Below are 13,533 nucleotides of genomic sequence, written 5' to 3' on the forward strand. Positions count from 1 at the left end.
GTATTTGTTGGCTTGTTTTGGTGTTTTTCTGCCCTCTAGTGGCCAAACATTGATTAATGACAACATCTGCACTGTGCGGTCAGTGAAATGTTTGCCAAGAACCATTAAATTTAAAAGAGGACGGAGAAACGGAGATTTAACCTCATTCTCTCTTGTTCAGCTTGGACGGGGAAACTTATGGAGTCACTATCATATCATATTTTGTCAAATTACTCCCAATAAACTTTGCCATTTGTTTGGTCCAGTTTGCGTTCCAGTGGAGGCCATCCCTCCCGTTTGCTGGCAAACTTGGCCCTGGTGTTCACTGTAAATTGCTCAGTGGGTTGTTTTTAATAGGATTATAATGACAGTTATGGTTTGCAAGAATTGATGTTTGTGACTTTTATGAGGTGTGAGTGAAGGGGCGGGTCCAGGCGGCTCATAAAGGCTGCAGGAATGTTAATTGGTCAAGGCCACTGCTGCCCTCTTTGTTCTGCTCGCTCACACTGGGCTTCTGTTGCGCCTGTTAAAGGCCAAAGAACTGATTTAAAATCTGTGACTTTAACCCTGCACACCCCCCTCCCCCCCACCACACACACCCATACACACACACACACACACACACACACACACACACACACACACACACACACACACACACACACACACACACACACACACACACACACACACACACATATGCTTCCAAAACTTATCCCACCTACAACCCACACCCCCCACCCTGTTCATCCCCTCCCATTCTTTCTTCTGGGCTTTTCCTTCCCGCTTCTGAAGAAAATGGACTCCTTTGCTTCTCTCATTTCCTCCATGTTGCTTAATCAGGTGGTTGGTGCTGCCCTCCCCGCTGGGTTTGATCCAGTGTTGGGGGAGTAATTTTATCACAGCTTTCTTTTTTCTTTTTTCTTTCTTTTCTCCTTTGGCCACACGGACGGCTGCACGTCCAGCCAGGACGAAACAGATGATTCTGTGCTGAGGTGAGGGAGGTTTCTCAAAACCAAAAGGGGATTTATGTCTGAGGTGTTGTTTGGAAATACTGATTAAATGAGCACAATTTCAACTAAACTGAAATACTGCTTTAGTTCTCACTGTCAAACCTGAAAATGTTTCAGTGTCTGATAAGTCTGATAAGTTGTCCATCTTGTTTTTCATCTTGCATCATTTTTGGTTTCAGTCTTGCCTTTAATCTCTCATTTAGATCTACATTAGCTTTCTTATTTCAAGACAGACAATAAAAAGATAAAAACAAAACAACTTAACAAAGAAAACGTGACAAGACAAGACAAAAAGTTACAAGCTACAAGACAGAAATATAGGTTTGTGAAAGTTTTTCATTACAGATCTAAAGAGAATCTGAGGTTCATGGGAGTGTCATTAGTTTTGCAGCAACAAACAAAAGTATTGGACAAGTGAAGATTCTGACCTGATGATGGATCCTCACAGTTTTTACAGTCCATCCCGGAGGGAACATGATGGTCTGTACCAGATTTCATGTTGAGATGTTTCACTAAAAAAAAAAAAAAAGAAAGAAAAAAAAAAGTCAACCTTGTGGTGGCTCAAGCAGAAAAGTCTGGAGATCACCAGTGGTATTAGGATTCATCCTCTGGGAACCATGAATGCTTGTGCAAAATTTCACGGAAAATTCATGATCTACTTTTTTGTGTATTTTTTAGTTGAAACTGGCAAAGGATGAGCCTCAGTTATACTCAGCCAAATCAGTGAATCTTGTGTGGACAGAGCCTGACACGGAAATCAGAGGTCATGAGACGGATTTGAACCTGGAGGACAAGGAATCTGCCTGAGCGTCCCTGTCTGTCCTGAGGTTTCTGCCGTGGCAGACAGAAACACTGTCTATCTGCCCTGAGTCTGTCCATAATTTCCTGGGGAAGTGTTCCTTTTAAAAGACAAGCTTGGAGTTGCCGGGGAGTCGGCTGATAACGGCTCAGGTTAAGATGAGGCGGGAGGGGGGGAGGCGTAGTCCGACACACACTATCAGACGAAGAGCCTCCGAGCAAACAAACAGCTCTGACCTCTCAAAACAACGGCAGCAGGGAGTAGCTGATAGGGAGAGACGGATAGGTAGAGGTTGGTGATGGTGCAGCAAGTGTGTGTGTGTGTAGGGGAGGTAGAGACCAGGGGGCAAAGGGGCATGCAGGGCAATAATTATCTGATCCCTCCGTGATCTTAGTGTCTATTAAAATCAGAAGGCTCTGTGTGTGTGTGTGTGTGTGTGTGTGTTAATATGTGAGTGGTAGTTTTCTTTACATTCACTGAGTCCCTGTGTCTTAAAGAGCTGCTTACCCAAAAATAATGCCAACTCTGGTTTCAGTGGAGAGTTTGTTATCTGCACTGAAATGTTGAAACTGGAGAAAATAATTAAAGAACTGAAAAATGTGCAGCAGCAACATTCAGCGCTAATGTTATTGACATGGTGTGAGTGAGATATATATAATACTGTGTGTAACATGGTGTTGTTCTGACCCTCTGTTTCCTGATGATTTTAGAATTTATCAATTTAACTTTCCAAAAACCTGGTCTCTTTTTCAAAAGAGACCAGGTCATGATGGCAGCATTACAAGTTTCAGACAGCATGATACAACACCAGGCGCACAAATAAAACAATACTAAAAACCAGGTGACAAAACACGAAGGCTCAGTTAAGCTGAGAACAAAGACAGACACAAAACATTTGTCAGTAGCAAATGTTTTACTTGTGACCTGCCAAAGGACCTGCAGATGAAAATTAGCTTTAAGCTAACTCTGCTAACAGGTAAGATATATATTTAACAGTGCACATGATCTCCAAGATAAATAAATAAAATGCTAGTAACTTTTGGCATTTTTATAGTTGAAGCATGACCACCATCTTTCCCTTCCCGCCTTCGCCAACTTGTTTTAGAATCCTGCACCAACATCAGTGCCAGGCACAGATGTTGGTGCAGGATTCACCTGATAAACACTTGATGAAAGTTTTTGCAGATAAACCGTATAAACTGTGGTTGTGGTTGATATGTGGAGAATATTAGAACCAACAAAATAGGCTGTCAGTGCTGTCTCCAGCATTAAGACCAGGACAAAAACATCAATCTTCCACCTCTATGCATGGATGGATTATGAGGGAATGGGCCCCTGGACACAGACAGATAAAAGGCCCCCACCTCTCAGACAGAAATTATATTGATTTGCGTGTCTTTGCGGTCTTTTTGTGTCTTTGAACTGAGCTCTGCTGAGTCACTTCATGCACAGGCATTTCTGTGGACATGGCCTGAGTGTGTGCACACACACATTTGTCTGTGACACATACAGACAAATGAGGAAGGAGAGGGATGGGAGGTGCAGCAGCAGAGGAGAGTCCGGTGAAGGGGAGGGAGGGTCAACAAATTCTTTGATTACTGAACCTTGTCATTCAGATAGGAGAGGGCTCGAACACTTGGCGAACACAACGAAGGGCGACAGACTGAAGACTAGAAACAATGAGCATTTTCACTGGTCAGCCGCATCGAATCGTCTTTTAATCACTTACTGTTTAGTTTTTGTCCCCCTCATTCTAAATCAATCATGTTTACTTTGCTAACTACATGTTCTTAGTCTCGTTAGAGTTTATATGTTCACTTCCGTTATAATTATCATTCCTCCGTTCTCTAATAACCAATTAAAAATAGTTTTCCAAACAATTTTGGCCACAAATTGAGTTTTAAGTTATTTACCAAACAGTAATCTCTGTAATTTGTCTCTGTTTTATATCACAGTAATTTTAACATCTTTGGACAGATAATTGGACAAATCAAGACATTTGAAGACATCATGTTAGGCTCTGGGAATTTGTAATTGACTCCCATTTTCTGGCATTTTACAGACCAAACACTAAAATAATATTTTTTCTCTGAAAAATATGAGGTGTAGTAGTTGTAACAGTGTGATCAACAGTATTCATACTAAACCCTTCTTCCACTAGGGGGCAGTACTGAGTGTCAGACTGATGCTAGGCTCCCCTGAAGTGGATCTCCTGTGTTGTTAGCCTTGATATACGGCTGCTGCAAACATCCTCTAAGTGCATCTCAAGGTTCATTGAAAGGGTGAATAAGACCTATAACTCTTGTGCGGGTGTCGTCTCTCTCCTGTTGTGTCAGATGATGACGTTACAAACTTGTTTAGTTTCAGGAGTAAAAATGTTGAGTTGCTTTATTTGGCCTAAAAAAGATAATAAACACACTTGCATCTCATTTGCATGGAACAAACACAACAGCAGTCTGTATTTTGTGTTTCTAACGATTAAATCTGATGATATGGTACCTTCACATTGTCACTAGTTTTTAAAAAAAAGTGTATATACCAAAGAAATCATCTGAATTTATACAGATCAGACCAACTATAATCAGCTTTGGAACAGGTCAGTAATTTATTAATATAGCGTAGTTATTGATTACGTTTGAGCAGCTTGACATCAGCAGGTTCTGACGCCCTGTCTTTTCTCCACTGTCTCTATTCTGTGTGTAAAATTCAAATGTTTGATGCAAATGAACCTGACACAAATCAGAAGTAGGTGATCAAACCGAAGCCGGACTTTTAAACATCCCAAGAGATTCCCTAAATATGTTACATCCCACAGTGACTCCAACGTTTGCAGACAGCCAAGAATTAATGTGCGTTAGGGGAAGAGTGCAGCCTCAGTGGAATTACCTTTCACAGTCAGCAGCAGTTCAAACTGTCCAGGGCAGCTGTGGGGGTGCTGCACAGTCACTGTTGTCCACGCTCGTAACAACACACACTGCAACAAACCTGTTGTAAACAATAGTTTGTGAACATCTAGCACACGTACACATAACACATAATCAAGTGCATAAGTCTGTTTCCTAAACTTGTCTCCACTCCAAAGACTTTTATCAAAACTCGCAGCTCTGGGTTTGTTTCAGGAATTTTTTTTTTATCTTGTTATGTGCAGATTTTGTTTGTAAGAATGTTTGAATCTTTGTTTTAATGTCTTAAACTCAGATTTTTACCACAGAACTCCCCCTTTAATTAGCTTTCAAACATTAGATAAAACATTTTACCCACACAGGCACTGTGTGCCCTTCACCAAATTTAACAGCCTTTTGTTTTTTTTAATTTCTTCAGATATCTTTCAGAATAAAATTTCATAATATTTCGAAGCAAAATGTTCAGATGGGCCTCAGTCTGTTATTCATTTGACATAATCACAATCAGTTATTATTTCTGATCAGTTACTATTTTCTGATTATTTCTATTTTCTGAGCTGAGCTTTTTATGTTGCTGTTGCTGATCTTTTCTTGATCACAACAAAGTCCCTACATCTGAATGTGATAATCTGAGGTATCACCTCAGATTATCACCTGCTGTCACCTGTTGCTGGAATAAACAGGAGAAAGATTAGTGAATATTTACTGCTTTCAATGTCCATATGACCACGTGAGTATTGTTTTAGGAAATAACTGAACCTATGTTTTCAGAAATAAAAGGTTTTACTGCTGTACCAGGTAACTTTACAAACGACCCCCAAATCTGAACTTCAGTGTCCAGAAATCAGGTCATTGTGTTCATTGTGTACATTCTGTGACACTGTGAATGTTGTTTAAGTAAGAGTTTATTCTCTTTTTACCTCTTAATTTAAAATTAGTCATTTCCTGTGTAGAGAGAGGTCGTCGAGGCAAAACCTCTGTCACAATTAGAAAACTCACAGTTGCAGATTTTTTTTTTTTTACGTGTGTATTTTTTGCAGCACACCCTCCCTCACCAACATCACCACTAACTACCCCGACCCACCAGACCCCACCCCCACCCTCACCCTACCCCCACCCTCACCTTTACCCAAGACCTAGACTCTTTGTCACCGTGGTGATTGGTAGACTAAACAGCATGCAATATTCACCAGATCCACAACCCACTGGATCATTACAAACATTAAGACGATACAAAAGGAAACAAAACTCGTGACCCCGCCCCGCCCATGTGTCCCCCTGGCCTCTCACACTCTCTATTTTAAGTGCACAATCACGTGGACGTGCAATTGCAGACACACACACACACACACACACACACACACACACACACACACAGACTGAAGCCTATATTCTTAACATTCTTTGTGCAGTAAACAAACGGGCCACGCAGATGCATCACCCTCTGCAGACAGACTGATTCTGAGGGCTGGGAATGTTTACACGGTCCTGTCGCCCCACGAGGCCTCATCCAGAGCCGGCGAGGACCCAGACAGAGGAGAGAAACACTACGAGACAACGGTCATCAAGTCATGGACCGGCTGATACAGCTCCTGATAAAACTACAAGGCAACTGTAAAACGGGGTACGACGATGGCAGTGACAGTGATGGCATCCAAGAACCAGTCGCCTGGAGATAGAACATCACAGAAGTCAACTGAAATACAAACAAATTCATCACATCGTCGTTTTCTTGGCCTTTTCACTGAGAGCTGTGTGCCATCCTCTCTGAGTTTAGGGATGTTTATATCTCTGTCCTGAGTTTGCTCAGTTGTCATTACCTGACCTACGTATGGAACTTTGGTCACATGACAGCAGGTGGTTGCACATGCATCTGTTCAGAGATGCTGTCTGGTTGTGGATGTGAATGTCCTCCATGACATTTCTCTGACCAGCCTCTAACTCCAGGTTGATGGTTTTTACACCTCCTCAGTTGATGTGTGGTTTTGGTCGAAAAATACAACAACCTGTTATCAGGTAAATAAAGTTCCATACTTAAGTCACATTTTGACAACTGAGCAAACTCCGCTTGTTGATGGAAATCATGAGATGAGAAAATGTAGCTGGTAGATTGGTTGTTTTGCAAGGCCATGAAAAAAAATTGTTGTTTAAGTTATGAGGACTTGTTATCTGAGCCACTGGCTTCAGAATGGATAGCTCTGCTGCCCTCCTCTGGATAAGATAAGATAAAATAACACTTAGTGGATCCCCAGCGGGGACTTTGAAAGGTGGGCTGCTGTTGCCCCAAACGAATTTGAGTCTATTGTGAATATTCTTTCACTTTTCTAAGATCTGGGGGTCGAGCTGACCCTGAGAAAAGAGCAGTTTTCGTGTGCAGCACTGAGACGATTCGTGGGGACTGAATAAGAACCAGCCAGCAGACATGTTGGAGTCCCCCGTGGCCCTGGACACGAATGAGCTGACCGCATTCTACCGTGACTCCACATCAGTCAAAAAGATATACGCCACTTCCTCCACACACACACTCAGAAAAAGCCTCCATCCCCGTCTCCATCAGTCAAGTCCTGCGGCCGATGAACTTCCATCGTCTCCAAGGTTGATAACAAGCCTCTTAAGCTTGGCGGCTAATCAAGCTCAAAGGAGGGAGAGAGGGAGAGATAGTGGAGGAGAACAAGAGGTCTGCCTGTGGATATGGTGATGTCTCTCTCTCTCCCTCCCTTTCCTCTTCATTTTCAATTTTTCCTTATCTCCCTCTCTCCGCAGGGGGAGGTGGGGGGAGGCTTAATAGCTGGCCGGGGTGGGGTGGTGGGGGGGGACTGTGGACTCTCCAGAGTCTCTCCACATACCAGTCATTTACTTTAACTGGAGAGAGAGAGAGAGGAAAGAAAAAAGAGAGAAATGTCTTGATAAATCACCCAGGGTCACACGGCTTCCATGTTCCCCCGAGTTACGGAGATAATGAGTGGAGACAAAAAATGAAGGAATGAAAGAAAAATGAAAGAAAAACCAACAACGATCTGTCTCAGATGTCCATGTCCTCTTTGATGTCTGTCCCATCAGACAAACATCATGAGGCTGAAATAAACAGAAACAAGTGGCTGCTGCTGCTGCTCTTTGCAGTTTGCACCCGGGTTCAACTCTTTCTATTAACGGACTTCCTCGACTCGCTCTAATGAGTTCCGCTTCGTGTGGAAATATGAGCTCAGATTTAATTTGGCTCCTGTGTTTCACAGACAAACTCTAATCTGGAGTTTATTTCGCAATCTACATTTTTCATGTGTTTGTAGTCTTTAAAATCAGCCTTTCAGAAGTTCAGGTCACTCTCTGCTGCAATTTCCCAACTCACATCACTGCACGAAGATTAATACAACCATTGGTGGAGATGTTTGTCTTTTAAAAATTTTTTTTTTTTTCATTTGACCAATGACTTTGTTGGAAAATGGTTCGCAGATATGATAGCAGTGTTGTTCTGCGGCTGACTTATCTCTCTCAAAGCTTCTCTTTCTTGCTGTTTTTCTTGTTCTTTCACAACTCCTCATTTTGTGACATTTCACTCCTTTTATTTCTAATCATTCCTTATAAACAAGTACACGGTATCACCATGGATTCAGTCCACGACAGTAATATATATCTTGGGGAAAGTGGGAGCAGCAAACATATCAGTAACAGGACAGATGAATTCGACATGAATGAATCAAAGGAACAAGACTGAGGGTTTGCAGCCATGATAGTTTAGGCTCTGTGAGGCTAAAACTGAGTTCAATACTAACATCAGCATAATTCTAGCAGGTCGATGTTGATGGACTTTTACCTTTATTAGTTGATGCAGCAGGTATAATGTGCATCGTGCTCGCCATGATAGTTTTACATGTTGGCTCGCAAACACATTCCAATTAGCAATAAACATAGAGTAGCCCTGAGGCTGATGGGAATGTCATTAGCTTTGTTTGTACAATAATATTAAAAAAAAGAGTTTGGTTAATTTACAATCAAAATATTGCAATAAAAGCCAAAAATGGTGCTGTAGAAGAAGGATTACCAGAGTCATTATTATACATCCTCTGGGCTCCATGAATGTCTGAACAGTTGTTTCAGTCTGGACAGAAATGAACAACATTTCTTCCTGATGTTAACAGAACTGTAAACGGTTGCAATCATGTTTCCTGCAAAACGTATTTGCTGTTGCAAACTGAGCTCAGTGTCTTACATGTTAACATGTTCGGCAATTTCTCAGGAAAAGTTTCTGAAAGTGTCAGAATTCCAGATATCGACTGAAGTACTGTTATTTTTATTTTTCAGTGTTTTAAGCTGCACGGATGAATTCACTTCACCTGTGTCGTTGGCTGTGTGTGTGTGCTGTCTTTGGCCTCTGTAGCTGCAGGTGTTGTAGAAGAAAAGCGGTGAAGAATTGTTTTTGTAATTCCACCTGATCACCTGCAGAGGCTCACAGAAGATTTCTCTCCCTCTCTCTCTTACACTCTTCCTCTTCTTCCTCCGTCACTCTCTCTCATCTCTTTCCCACGACTCTCTTACCTCATCTCCTCTCCGCCCTGTGCCCCCTCCTCCTCTCCTCGGCTCTTGTCATCTCTCCGTCTCAAATCACCTCCTCTAACCCTTGTCCCGTTCAGCCTCTCCACCAGCTCGTCTTCCCTTTAACGGTTTTTCCCAGAACCAGGACGAGAGTCTCTCCTTTGTGATATTGTTCTGCAGATGAGAAGGAAACAGGTACAGCAGGCGATGAGGCCTAGTTGTTTATTGTGTAGTTGTATATGTTAAACACATTTTATCTCTTTTCTTTCTCTTTCAGCACTTAGATTTTTTATGTTCATCTCTTTTCGAATAAGCTTCTCATATTCATATTTAAAATAACACACACTGTGTGAATACAACCACGTACCTGTATCTTCTACAGGTTGACAGAATTGTCGGTCACTACAACGTGTTTCTAGTCTTTGAAACTGATGTGAAAGTTCCCAGATTTTCTGTTTGTGTCAGTTGGAAGCTTTTCACAGTGAACAGTCCACAACATCAGCGTAATTCAGATCCCCAGCGTTAGACGGTCTGCAGTTACAACAGTGAAGAGCTGCAGAGGTCAGAAAGTGGACGGGCATCTGAAGAGGAGAAATAAAAGTGAGGAACACTCTGAAGGGTGTGTGTTGAAAAGAGAAAGAGAAGCACACACACACACACACACACACTCCTCTACGTCTCTGTCTGCCCCCCCACCTCCCACCTCCTGGTTCTCTGACGTCACTCCTGCTGTGTAGATAAGGCCGAGTTGGGCTGTCAGCGGACGCCATGTCTGTCACATACACACAAACACACACATAGGCGCACACACACACTGACAGTCGAGGAGGAATGGTTGGATTAATATATCAGTTCATCAATTATGGGGCCAATATTGTCCTTTTGATTGGAGCGTAATCAGATAGCTCCGACCAGTACGGCTGGAAATGCCCTCGAGAAAGGACTGCAGTCTGACTGTCTGAGCCGCCACTGTCCACATTAGCTACCAGCAGTAAATGTAATGTGTCTTGATTGTGAGCTGCATGTGAGTTGGTCCAACAGGGAATCAGAGTCAACAGGCAGCTGAGACAATAACAAGCCACATCTTCAACAACATATTTTACATGAAAGTAAATTTATGTGGAACCGTGTCTCCTAGAAATCATGATTATGTTCAGCTAATCTGTTTCACCAAATACGCTTTGAGGGAAAACTAATGCCGCCTGGATTATGTTTTATGGCAGTGTCTTTTCCAGTGAGCGTGGTCAGAGCGGATGCTAGGCGTACAAAGTGCTGGACTTCGAGACTGAAGACCGAGGTTCAGATCCTGCGTACGGTTAGTTTAAGGCCAGGAAAAGATTGTGGTTTCACCAATATTTTGATTCATATTAACATCCAAAACGTTAGAATGGATCAAGCTGAATGTTACATCAACACGACCTGTTCAGCGGTGGCATCCTCAGGCCAGGCTTTACATTTTATCATCCTACTGGAGGTAAATATAAAGAAAAATAGAAATGTTGTCTCTCCATTTCACGTTATCCTGCAACCATAAAATATAAACTAACCTAAAAAAACCCTGAACTTTAACTTTACTAACAGCTAGGGGCAAAAAAACAACAACAACAACATAAAAAAATAAAAACATTCATTTATGGTACAAAATTGAGTTTTTCATAGGATAGATACAAATAGGGGCAGAGGTTATTCCCATGGATTGCAAACACACACGCACACACACGCACACACTCCCATCCTTTCTTTTCAGGAAGACTGAAATGGAGGCGACATTATACCATTAAGGCGGTCACCAATCATGCTCGACTGTTACCCTCCACGACTTAATGTGTCTCAACTAAACCCCCATTAGTGGAACCTCCAACCTCCCCCAGTATGTACACACACACACACACACACACACACACATACACACACACACACACACACGTCCTCCTGCTTAAGACCCCTTCCCCTCCAGCGACCCCCATGTCCTCATCCTAAAAGAAGCTGAGGAAAGCCGGGTGTCCCCACACCCAGACACATACCTCTGCACTTAACATCCATGTCTCCAAAACTGCAGCCTCTTAAAAAGCTCGAGGTGTTGCATATTGTCAAGGTTTAACACAGGAGGTGAAGTGGATGGAGGGGGGGACCTGAGAAATTTAAAATAGAGACAAAAGGAGCAATAAAACGGCCAAGAAGGAGTGAAGAATCTCAGAAGAAGAACATAAAAAGGTGAAGGTTCAGGGCGCGTGGAGAAATGTTCATTTATTTACTCTTCAGCCTGAAGCATAAACTGATAATAAGTCACTCAGCAGGGGCCTTTGGATCTCCTTCCAGCCGTTTTACAGTAAAGGATTGTGGGCCATTAAAAAGAGGAACTGGATCAAAACAACGTGCTGCGATGAAAAATGTAGACGCCTCCCAGATGTGATGTAGCAATCAAACCAAAACGCAGTGTACTTCCGTGACTGACCTCACAAAACATACACGCACGCCCTCGGATGCTCTGACAGCCAGCCAAGCTCTAATATGTATCCCATGATTCTTTGGGTCCCATTACTAGTTGCTCGTCTTGTAAACGTCAGCGGTGCAGAGGGGGGGAGAGATGGTGTTAAATCCTCCAGAGGTTGAAATCCCGCAGAGAGACATTTTTCTTCTGAGCTTCACCTTGTGCTGAAAAGTAAATGTTTAAGCGAGCCGTGATAAACACCCCTAAATCATCATCGTGAGCCGCGAGCGCACACCTTATGGGGGAATGGAGGAATTCTGGGAAATAAAAGTTGTCCCTTGGCTGTATCTCTGCGTGTATCAGAAGTGTGACAGAGCTGAGGAGTGTGTGGACATGAGGACACGCACTTTAAAAACAGATTTTGTTAGCGGCTGGAGTTGCCAGGCTCCTGGCCGCCGTCCCCGTTGATGTTTCTGATTGCGCTGAGATAGGACGGCGGGTGAACGCATCCTTCAGCCTGCACCCTTAATCCTGGAGATGGAGCTGTGGAAAACTGGTTGAAATTTATTTTAGAGGCGCACATCTGTGGGAAACACTATCTCCTCTGATTCATAATGAAAACAAATGCCTGTCTTTGCTTGGGATGTAAACAGGGATTAGACTTTTTATTTAACAATATATTTGCTTGACTTACCCCCGCCCCCCCTCTGTCTTCTTGAAACCAAAACAAATCATTAATGTAATCGCAGTTTTCCAGCAGGACGGTCCTGTGTGGCCGCGAGGTTAAATGCCACAGTTACAGTAGGAGACACAGAGCTGCCGCAGAGACTGGAAGTTTGTTTTTCACCAGAAAAGGATTTGACCTGCTGGTGCTTCTGAAGGTCACAGTGCACAAAACATCAAAATACAGATGAATATGCAGCTTTAGAGAAACATTACACATTAAAATGATGGTTTTAACAGGGAGGCAGGGGATCAAGCACATGGGCACTTTTAGTCTTGGGCCCTTCGAAACTACATATCTAAACTTTTATTCCTCGTGTTTTCTGGATCCTGATCCAGCTGGAGAAGGAGGAAAAGCCTCAATGACACCAGTTACACAGACATATGACATACTCTGTGGGTATGAGCTTGATTCACGAAGTAAAAACATCTTACAGCCTTTACATGAGCCATTCACCTAAACAGTGTTGAGTGGTGTGTTAGGGCTGCTAAAAAAAGGTCCCAGTGTTTTATTGTATTTTACTTATTGATATATTAGTGATTTAATCTATGAGTACTGTCTTTACTGTAAAAAAGAGAAACTCCTGCCACCCACTGTCAGAAAACTCCCCTGGATAAAAGTCACCTCACCTCACGTACAGCGATGATCTGGAAACAAGAGGTGTGACACACCCTTCGTGGTATTATTTTATTTGGCAGTCCTACTGTATGGGCAGTGCAGGGCACAGGCAAGTAACCCCCTCCTCCACCCCCCCAACACACACACACACACACACACACACACACACACACACACACACTCCCTTCTCCAACACACACCCCACCACCTCCTCACCTCCCCCTCAGTATCTCTCAGCTCCCAGGAAGCTGCCGGGCTTGGCTGGAGCCAGAGTTCTGCCCCATCCATCATCCTTATCAGGGAGAGTCTGGCTGCACCGAGGAGAAGAGAAGAGAGGAGAAGAGGAGGAGAGAGGAGGAAAGAGGTGGAGAGAGGAGGAAAAGGAAAGAGGAAGAAAAGATGAAGATCAACTTGGGAATTAAAAGAAAAATCGTTATATTTACAAGATGATTTAACAAGACAAAAAAAGCAAACAACACGCTGTCCTGCTCTGACCTGTCACCTGCATGATGCACTGAGAGAGGAGTGTGTGTGTG

The sequence above is a fragment of the Toxotes jaculatrix genome, chromosome 12 (genome assembly GCF_017976425.1).
Source record: "Toxotes jaculatrix isolate fToxJac2 chromosome 12, fToxJac2.pri, whole genome shotgun sequence".
In the NCBI taxonomy this organism is placed as follows: Eukaryota; Metazoa; Chordata; class Actinopteri; family Toxotidae; genus Toxotes; species Toxotes jaculatrix.